The sequence below is a fragment of the Salarias fasciatus genome, chromosome 8, assembly GCF_902148845.1.
Source record: "Salarias fasciatus chromosome 8, fSalaFa1.1, whole genome shotgun sequence".
Classification (NCBI taxonomy): Eukaryota; Metazoa; Chordata; class Actinopteri; order Blenniiformes; family Blenniidae; genus Salarias; species Salarias fasciatus.
In genome coordinates, this window is record NC_043752.1 from 8,597,900 (window position 1) to 8,609,368 (window position 11,469).

Below are 11,469 nucleotides of genomic sequence, written 5' to 3' on the forward strand. Positions count from 1 at the left end.
AAATGACTTAGGGAAAAGGAAAACATGGAACCCCGCTGCATGTGAGAGACAAAAGGAACCCCAGAGAGCCCAGAAAAATGTTTCCTCCTCATAAGGAAGTGGTCCAATAGCAATAAAATATGATCTATGGTATAAAAACATTTGTAGGTGAGATTGTTGAAAAGGCGCAGAGAGAGGAAATGAATGCAGAAGAGAGGGTAAACTGTAAGACTGATGCGGGTACTGGCGAGCAGCCGGCCTCGCAGGCGCTTCCTTTAAAAAGAAACAAGTGATGTCAATGGTAAAACAGCCAAACAACCTATTGTTACCGCTGAAACCATGCCAGGCGTGCGTGCTCCTGCTGCATCATCTCCGTCTATAGAAACACAATGCTCAGTAAACACGGTGGACCAGCAGCGTATCCTGTGTGGTGACAGTAATGTATAGCTACAAAAGGATAATGAAAGACTTGAGGGATGAGATTCGGGCTCCATGCTGAAAGAAACCTCCTCGGTCCTATAGGAGGACCTCGATACTACGATACCTCAGCGCAACAAGCAGGGGCTTTGAGTCGTGTCTTCTGGGGACAGCCGATTGGTTTGGTTTCTTGAAAACATACCGGAGGACACTCCTGCCGAGAAACAAAGCACTGCGTTCAAGGGAGCAGTGGAGCGGCCCGAAGGATCACAGACTGAACTCCGCAAGCCAAGCCAGCTGAAAAATATGCGCCCTCTCAGGCTACTTGTAATTTAGGAGGGGAGACTGCTTGTTTTCCAAAGTTCCCAGTCGATGAGTAGGAAAGAAAACATCTGAGGAAATGGAGGGTTTGTACCGCTCACTGTTCACCAGAACCCGAAGAACAAAGTGCTGTTCGAAACGTGGAGAAAGAGACATTTCTGCTTTCTGCCCATTTTAAATCCAAGTATTTTTTTTTTACTTTTCCTGCCATTCAGATGCATTTGTCACATACAGATTTATTAACTGTCATCTCTCATTGCTGTGATTCACTCCCCGTGTTGTGTGGAACTGTGGGCCGAGCAGAACTAATGAGAAACAGCTCGTCAGGCTCTGGTTCAAAGGCGCACAGTTCCAGCTGCTTGTCACTCCTCTGGGCTCCCCAACATCAACACGTCATACTGCATCGGCTTGAAGGATCAGCACTTGGTGTGAGTTTAGTGCAAAGCTGTAAATGGTGAAGTTAATGAAGGTGAAAATCTGTTGGGAGTTTCCCCAACAAAAGAGCTGAGTTTGGATAGTTTGGACCATAATCTGATCTTATATCAGGGGTCTGCAACAGTTTTCACCAAACTACATTTGCCTGCAACCAGATAATATGTTTAACTTTTTAAAAGAGAATAACACACTTCATAAAGTTATGATTTTACTTTTTGTAAAACAACTATGTCTTAGGTTTCATTCATGGACCGTTGGAGGAAGCACACGAGACAGGAGTGTTCTTTCACAGATGTTTTTATTAACCATTTTCCACAAAGGTCTAAAGAGAAGTCAACCCCCAACAATGGCCAGTAACCAAGGCTGAGCCCAAGGCTATCGATTCTATCTGACCGATCTCAATGTACAAACGATCAGGTCTTGATAAATTTGGCTGCTGAATTGAATCGCATTGACATATCATGCCCTTCAATATTCACGCCCCGCCTTGTGGACCTGTCATGAGATTTGATCTTACGTACACTCACACCCATATTGATAAATGCCAATCCTAGCCATATGTTTAGAGTCAGTGCTCCGTTTCAAAGCTTTGACACAAAATTAAAATTTTACTGAAAAATCTAATATTAACAGCAATCTCTGAGACCTGATATATATGTTACTTGATCATTTGTTTTAAATAAAGGTCTAAAATGATAAATTTGCTGAAATTGTTTTTTAGGATACATTGCTGATGGAATGTCAACGAGATGTTGCTTAATTATTGACTAGTTACTTTGTTCAGGCATACATGTGAATAAAAGTGCCTGTAAACTAATCTTGTTCCTTTCTAATTCATTCATCCTGTGAACAACCGGACCTTTCTCCAGTCCTGCTGAGCTTTTGCAGAGGGTTAAAAAAGATAATGGGCAGAAAAACAGACACCCTTTTTTTTAATGTTGTTGACTGTCTTGAAGTTATTTCCAATGCACACTAATCTCAGTGAACACGGTGCTATTCCACATCCAGACGCTAGGAGGCGCCTCGCGCTGGTGGTATCGGGTAAAGCAGGCCGCAGAAGAAGAACAAACCTTCCTGTTTGGAGTGAACCAACTCAACATGCGCGTCTTCAGTATTCTCCACCACAGGTTAGTAAAAGTTCATCAAAATGAATGTAAAAAACAGAGATCAATGGCTGAAAGTGTTGTTTATTGAGTAGATCGTTTCCGGTTGCAAGCAAATTAGTCTATGAAGAGAATTGTGAGGAAAAAAGCAGCAAAGAAGGTCTGTTAATCCATGCTAATGCTAGCGGAGCTGGATAGTGCAGATAATCTAACCACAAGCACCTGAGAGACTTTCAAATTGCATTTCTTTGCACCTTCTGGAAATGGTTCTTGCAGTATGATGCCTCTAATATGAAAAGTGTGTGGTGGATACCAAATTAGAAATGCCATATTGGAGGTGATGGTAAATATGAGAGAAATACTATAGAAAAGTCACCATTAGAGAGAACTGCGTACTCTGGTTAGCCTTTGTGTAAAAACTGTGTTGTATTTTATAATCAGTATATTCAGAAAATAAAGAGCAAAAGTTCATAGTGCTTGGTTTAAAATGTGTTTAATTGTGTTAAAAGTAAGAATTTTGTCAGTATAATGTGTGAATTGGTTTTTGTACAGACAAGGCGACAGTCAAGAGTGAGGGGAAACAAGTTCATGATCTTAGTTAAACTGTTCAAGTAATTCTTCTTGAGACATGTTAAGTCAAAGGAATGTAACAAATGCAGATGTTGGTCAATGTAAAAGAAAGATGATGGCCTGACTGAAGTGATTGATTCCTTCCTATGTGGAGCGAATGAGCTCAACCTGCATGTCCTCTCTGTTCTCCACCACAGCACACTGAGACAACCATCTCCACTGCTTCCTTCTGATCATATTGTCAGAGGGGCAACACTTTCCTGAAAGAAAACTGGACAAACATTTACAGAAAGGAAACCTTTGAACCAGTTTCCCTGAAGTGCAGACACACGGTTCAGAGGGGAGGAAAGCCACGTCCGTTCAAAGCTCAGACAAACTCTGAAAACGTGTCTGCCTCCACGGTGCCCGCTTTCCCAAACATGTCCAACAAGCCACCACTCATCTCTGCACAGAGGCTTTGCTTTGGCTGAGACAGTCTAAACACCAGTTTGTAAAGAAGATGAGGTATGAAAAAAAAAAACACGCCATAAAGACAGAAAACAACGATCCACATGATAGACAGTGTTGAGTTTGACCAGACTTCAGAGCTGTGGTTGTTTTAATGTGTCTGATTCTGAGTAGGACAGACAGAATTTAAATACTTTAACCCATTTATCAAGCTTGAAAAATCTGATCTCATTTTGCATTCTTTTAAAACTTCCATTTGTGCACTGAGCTCCTTGAAGTTGTTTATTATGTTTCCCTTCTGCTTATGGAAAAAGAAAACTCTCTCACCTAAGCACTTTTTAAAGGGAAGCGAGAACGTGACCCCAGAGAAGTGCTGGGTGACGGTTCACCACCGTGCATGTCATGTGATCCCTTGATTGTTTTTGTGGTTTGGACTTTGTGGTTTGTTGTGCTCTAAATGAAGCGGATTCCTGTTTTCCCAAATCAGTTACATTAGCAGACACTGAAAAAAAATCTCAGTTGTTTACAGATTTAATTTGGAGGCTCTAAACAACAACTTTTTACATGTTCATGACTCAAATAATGATGCATTTAGTTCTTGGCTGGAGGTGAAACAGCAGGAAAATAGGCCAGACAGCTGGCAAGTAGATGTAAAGGAAGGCAGGAAGTAAAATAGGAAGGAAGGAAATCTTTGTTGGACAAAGACAAATGCAGCACGGGGACAACATCTTGAGGTTATTCTGGAAATATTTGCATCTTTTTGCATTACTTCATATTTAATTATCAGCTGTTTGTTCTGAAGTTCAGAAATCCTGCCTTTCACCCTGATCCCAGCTTCAACAAGGCAAAATAGAAGCCTCTTCTTTTAACATTCACAAGTATACAAATGCTTTTTGTGACACTTGTCTGTTTACAGCTTTCAGACAGGAGTCTAAACTAGATTAAACACAAAGATTGTGTGGCTTTCTGGGCTGACAACTCCACCTGCTGGCAACAATGACTCCCTGTGGGTGTCGGCTTGCTGTTGGTCACCTGAAAAGCATGAGGCTCATTCAGACGCTTCACAGCTGAGTAATCCACGCGTCCATGCAGTGGTGATACATTACACTTACTGCTGACGGAAGGCTGTATGTTTTGGTCATGAGATCAATGTGCCGTCACATCAAGGGATTCTTGGGAATTGGGTCAGACTGGAAGCTATTTACAAGTCGGCCTTCAGGGCGAAGGCCACATTTCTGTCCTGTGTGGAATATTTTCCTGTCATTATCTTTTTTAATTTGTATCCAAAACATTTTTCAGGGTTTATTACAGCAGATTTCAATATATTTGACTGTCATGATTCATATGAAGGGGCTCTTGTTTCATTTTATTGAAGCTTTTTATTCCAAAATATTTTTGTTGATTGAAATGTCGTCTCGTGACTCTCCAAGAAAAGATTCATGATGATTGATCACTGCAATCAATGATAAATATCCCAATGAATCTCTCACTTGGAAAAATAATACTTAGAAATGAGCAACTTGCCAGTTTTCTGAAGCTTCTTCTCTGCTCTGTCAGTTAAAACTCACTGTTCTGGTCCTGTTAGATCCCAGCTGACTGTAACTGTAGCGGACTTCGTTTCTTTGCTGGCTCTCAGAGGAGGTGGACGCTTTTTCTATCGCCGCCTACTTTGCTTCTCCCTCCCTCTTGTCTCTGCTTGCTGCACTCTTGTCTCGTCTGTTTTACTGGAGGAATCACTTGACTTGGTTTTTTGAACTAACCAAATATCAACCGTGGAATTGATCAGCTCGTCTCTCTACGCAATTGATACGATTTTTTCAATGAAGCGCACAGGAGCGGGGGATCCTGCCTGTCCGGACGGGACTCGGCATGCTGGGTATGTGATGGACGCCCGGGAGAAGTGGAGGGCCTGGCACCCCTGTCCGTCAAGGTCATTTACATTTTTGGATTTATGATGATTGGCCTGCTGCTGATTGGCTTGTGCTGCGAGCTGATCCTCTTGAGGATTAGGAAGAACAACAAGTTGCTGATATTCTCACAATCTCCTTGGAATGTTTAGTCTTCGTTCCAAAAGTTCATTGAGAAACTCAAGATTTTATTTCTTTCCTCAATAGTCACACTGATCTAAGAATACTGCAAAAACAAATCATCTTCCCAAGTTTATTAATCCTGTTTTAAATTAAAATGCCTCATCCCACTTGATTAGGTGACATTATTTCTCCTATAATATTTCAGCCAAATAAAAAACATTTTTTTAATACATTTTTAAAGTTGAGGTGTTAATTTGCATGAGACAAATAATCTTGATTGAAGAAATAAACTTTACTTGATCTGAGTTAATTCTTAAAACTCCTTTTCAGAGCAAAAACAATGGACTGAAATCACATCCAGATTTTTCCTCACCGTAGAACTCAGTGCTTGGATGATGCTGTTCAGGTAGGATATTCAGATCTAGTGAAAGTAAACAGAAGTTTTTTAGATGCTTCTCTATTTACAGATTCAGCCTTGAGAGAGCAATAACAACGGCAGTGCAATGCAGAGATTACTTGAAATGATCACTCAAGTTGTAAAACATGCATTACTTTTATTTTTCCCTAGAGGGCAGCACCCACCAGCACAGCTGAGAACATTCTGGGTGCCAAAGCCCGGTCTCTCTACCACAGGGGTCTGCAGCCTGCCTCTGAGGAAAATCAGCTCCAACTCAACAAAATCACATTTTCACCAAACCTGCACAGACTGTTTCCTCCGCACCTTCTCAGATTCCTGATGCTCATTCTTTTTTCAACGGAGGACAAGAAACTGATCAAATCAGCAGTTTGGATCCAGAGCACCTGTGTGGAGGTGGATGACGAATCATTCCAGAACTCATATTCCCTGATGATGGTGAGGCATCAAATCATTCCCAAGTTTGAACTTAAATTAATGCATAATAGAAATACCACTACATAACACTTTCACCATGTAACGTCTTAGTATATTGAAAAACCGCTTGCCAAGAAAATTAAGTTTTTTGTCCATCAGGATTTGATATTCCCTCCCTCTTTTTACCAGTTGAAATCAATTCCCTTTTTTTTCTCTACTTGCTAACATCACATCCACACCAACAGTCAATACTATCTGTAAACAGGGAATAACCTCGAAGCCCCGCGGCAGCCAGGTCCTCCCTCAGTGTGGGGTCGATGAGTGCTGAGTGGACTGGATAAAGATCTGAGCAGACAGACTCATTAAGAGGCAAGCCGCCTGATATTGACTAAGCCGTATTATAATACTGAACAACAGTACACTAAAATGAGAAGCAGATTAGAAAATGGCTCAAGAGGCACAGTTTGCAGCAACAATCAACCTTTAGCCAATCAGGCAGCAGCTTTAAAGACTTTTTACTGAGTTGTCAAGTTGTACTTAAATGTGAAGAGTCATCTTGCTGGAGTGTTTCGTAAGCGAGTATTCATCACAGTCAACAACTGAATGGATTGAAGTGGCTTTTAGCCAAATGAACGGCGTGGCGCTCGTGTTTGTGCAGTCCTTCAGGTGAAATTAATCATCTCTGGTGGCTTACAGCTGAAGAAAATGTTTCTAGGAATCTGTGTGATTGTTTTGTGTTTTTTCTTCTTGCCTTTTGATTAATCATTGCCTGCTAAGCTCGTGTGATCTTTACTTGAATATCTTCAGAAGCCCGCCACGGCTGAGCAGGCTGATTCTGTTCCAGCTCCCGGATCCACCGACGGACTCTGTCACAGCAAATGAAAATCAATTCACAAGCATATAGATTCGCAGCCGTTCCATTCCTTCTTTTTCCCTCCCTCTCCTCCACTCCATCAGTCCGTCCACCCCCATGCTCTCTCCTTGTTTATAGGTGTGTGTCAATCAACTGAACACACACAGGCAGGCAGAATGAAGGCAACGAAATTGCTGTGGAACAACGTGACCACAAATAGAATCTAATTAACTGATATTGCTTTGGCCTTGGCTTCTGTGATTGAGAGGATCTGAACTTCGAGGGAGTCAGTCTACCATGTGTTCATTTCAAACATGCAGCATCATATTTTGATTGATGACTTTATTGTATAGCCTAAAGACCAATGTCTTGCTGCTTTTAGGTGTGTGTTGGAGTGTTTACTGTTTCAGTATTGAATAATCTTTGGGCACGTTTTAAAGTCGCTGTACATGGTCTTGCTGTTGCATCGACTAGATCAAGTGAGATTGGACAATAGTGTTCCATTTATGCACTTGGTGTTTGGCCAGTTTGCACAGATCTGTCAAGCAGTAGTGAAAGTGAAAGCTCACCATTCAAACTAGCTATTTCTGCAGCTGGTACCTGAAAATCTTTACAACAGTAGCAGATTCTTGGGGCCTGACAGATTCTGAAGAAGAAAAAAATGATGGCCGCAGGAGGAAAAAAAGAAATTGCTGCGAATGGACGGAAACACAGTTAGGCAGGCAGAAAGCTGTCACCCACACAACGTGCACTCTGCCGCCCTGTCAGCTCCTCTCATGGCCATTAGTGGATGAAGTCATAGCCTGGTTGTAATTGCCTGTGACAGAGTGAAAGACGGTAATGGGGGCACAGAAGGTTCGAGAGAGAGAGAGACAGACAGACACGCCTCACGGGAAAACACCTGTCTTCAGTCTGTCCTCTGTGAGCATTTTAATTAGATGAGAGATTTAAATCAGTAGACTGTTACTTATTAGAGGGAGAAAGGCTTAATGAGGAAAAATTTCAGATCAATTTAACCAAAGCTGGGAACAGCGTTGGACTTCTATGTGAGCTAAAGTCCAATTAATAATCCTCATAGGAGGTAATGTGTCTCTGTGAACTTTGACAGACACAACAGAATCGTTTGAATTATACCAGAGCATATTACCAAAGCAGAAATTGAAAATGTGAGTCCCAAAATGGCCACTTAGATTGAAAATGAGGAACCATTAAGAATATCATAGAATCTATGAAACAGGCAAAAATAGGAACACAAAAAGGCAGTTGTAAATGATTAATTAGTATTAGTAAACAACAACAGGCATTAAAATACTAAAAACAAATGTGAATGGGTGTAATTCCAATGGAAAAGTCAGAATGGATATTCCTGAATCTCCCTTGTTTTGCTGTAGCAGAGTTGATGTGAGAGCAGCTTATCTCTAATTGCTGCAGACAGCCAGTCAGTGGTGATCAATAAGTAATGCTAAGTCAACAGTCGCACCTTTAGCAGAACCCCTGCACAGAGCCATCAGGGCAAATATGAAATATTCATCATCGTCTAACACAAAGCAGCGATTGGCAGTGACTCCATGAATTTTAACTTCGGATGCAAAAACCAGCAGACTCGAGCTGCGAGCTAGCTTCCTGAACCGCCGTTCACCTGCATTCTGCCTGAAATGTGATGCCTTTGACTCATCGGCAATCGTACCTTCGTCGTAAGTGTGTCCTCCATTTCACCAGCTGTCAGTTCCCATTGGGCTCTGATGAAACAAGAAGATGGATTGATGTTACGATTCAACTGATTCACAATCGGCAGAAACCTCTAATATCCAGCGTATCCTCCTGGGGCCGTTGTGATGTATCGCCTTCATCATCTGGCTGCTTGAGAAAGCAATTCTGCAAAGCCGAAAACATGTCTGCTGTGGAACAGAACAGCAAAAATCACATTTGACTGTCATGTGACTGGTGCGAGTGCCTCTTTTAAGCAGCACTCTTCAAATTTATGTGCACACAATAATCACATCCCGTCCTCCTCCTCCGCCAGACACATGGTGCCGGGGCCAATCTTGTTTATTTTATACCAAACCAGCAGGAATCAAGGAGTCAGCAGAGTGGGCGAAGCGCGGAGGCCAGACGGAAACACAAACTCTCGCTGTGTGGCTTCTCCGTCCCGCCTCCCGCCGCCGTCCCGTCCCACTTTCCTCACTTCCACAGCACGACTCGGGCGATAAATTTAGAGGGAGCGGCGCTCGGAAGCCGCGCCCGGCGTGGTGCGGTCACGCCGCTCCCGCCCGACGCCGCTCTGCAGGCCTTTTCCCTCCCTTTCACTGCCGTCTCATTTTGGCTTCTCGCTGCGTTTGTGCACGTGTGTCGCTGTTTCATTTCAGTTTGTTGTGCCTCTTCCTCCTCCTCCTCCTCCTCCCACTCTGGTTTCGACTGGTGTGACTCCCCCCCGCCATCATACTCATTTCTGCCGTGATCTCTATCTGTGTGTTCTCGACTTCATTTCAGCCACTCGTATCTTGTGTGTAAATGTACTTATATGCTGCGTGTGTGTGTGTGTGTGTGTGTGTGTGTGTGTGTGTGTGTGTGTGTGTGTGTGTGTCCCTCTCAGCTCTGTAATAGGAGCAGCTGTGGTTGACGCGAGGCCAGCTCTGATTCAATTGCAGTGCAGGACCTAAAGCTATTATCCTCAGTCCGCCGAAGGGGAGGGGGGGCGCACAGCTGCTACACACACAACAGGTTTGAAGCTGCCTTCCAGGGAGGGATGACAGCGAGTGCGACATTTCACAAATCAGACAAGGAACATGCAGAGAAACTGCCCTCTGACACAGAATATCAGAGCTGAATCTTTAAACCGCGCTTCCCCGACCTTTTGTTTTCCGAGAAATACATTCACACAGGTTTGGTAACATTTTTTTTCAAATCACCAGTGAATATGTATAACATTCAAACAATGTTAATATAGCTAACACACAATGTTTATTTAGCATTTTTTTTCATTTGCAGCATAGCATAGGCGGTTCAATCGATTTATTCTTGACATCTGTGATTTTGGATGTATATTTAGATCAGTTCACTCAATGACAATCATCTTTCACACCCATGGCGAGCTAATGGAGAGCGCTGCTGGAGCTAATGGTCGCTCATGAGTGACATGTTGGAGGCCCCTGCTCGAAGCAGATGTCTGTGGTGGGGGGGTCGTGGTGATCGTCAGATGTGTCGTCATGCAGACAGAGCAGTTCCTGCTACTGCCGTGCTGAACGTGCACATCTTACTACAGGATATCCAGACTGCTCCTGAACACTTGACACACCTATGCTATGCTCCATGACATGAAAACCAATAGTAGAGAATCTTGGATCTTTTTATTCCTCTGATATAGATTTGCAAACTTGTAGCTCAGAATCTGTTGATATTAAAAATGATATTAAAACACTTCAGAGAGTCTCAGGGTCTGTTAACACAGAGAAAAAGGCAAACTTGACTTTCTATGTTTTGGGTGTAAACGTTTGCTCATACAACAGTGACTGAAAGTACCAATATTTTGAAATGACTCGAATGGTAAAACATTTTGAAACACGGAAAGATGCTGTTTCGGAAATGCTCCATCTCCATGTAAACAGGGAAAAATGCTGTGTTTCTGAAACACTGTTATTGCTCATGCACAGTAAATAGCTCTGCACATGCGCGAGTAGATGGACGGTAACACCAATGTTTGAGTGCCATGACTTCCGGTCCAGATTTTCCTGGACACGACTGTGTACTCGTCATTGTTTACAGACATTTTGGATAAATGTCCAGAGCACAGTCTCATGCTTCCTGCACTTTTTGTTGTTCTTTATCTGTTCACTACACAAAAATCATGACATAAGTAGACAGAGATCCTGGAACTACATCTATTTAGGCTGGCGTAGCTCCAGGCGACAGGACATTGTCTTTCAAAGATGGATCTGTGTTTCTCTTCCACCCTCTTCCCTCCAATTTTCTTCCGCTGGAATACCTGCAGGGCGTAATCACAACTCACTGTACGAGCTGGGAATTCCTCATGTCTGAGCATCACTCTTAGAAAGCCAAGACTGACACAGAGAGAGAGAAAACACGGGGTTATTAAAAGAAAACCGGAGACTGACAGCTTTGGGCGACACGGCGGAATTGGAGAAGGCTTGTGAAAGGGGAAGGTGAGGAAAGGATTTGAAAAAGAGGGTTAAATATTGAAGAAGAGGTGGGGAGGAAGGGTGATTAGGTGGAGACAGGCTGAAGACCTCCACGGCTTAATTAGGTGCAGAAGGAGGAAACGCCTGCCAGAACCTCCCCCAAATAACAAGACAGATCTCCATGAAAACACGATCATGATGGAAAATAAGGACACTTCAGAGCTTGACATCTATTATTTGCCGGTCCGACCTGTGTTCAGTCTGAAACCCCAGCCCCAAAATACCCGTCCTCCCCCCGACTCCACTCCTCCATCCACCACAGGCGGATGTAGCGTTATGAATAATG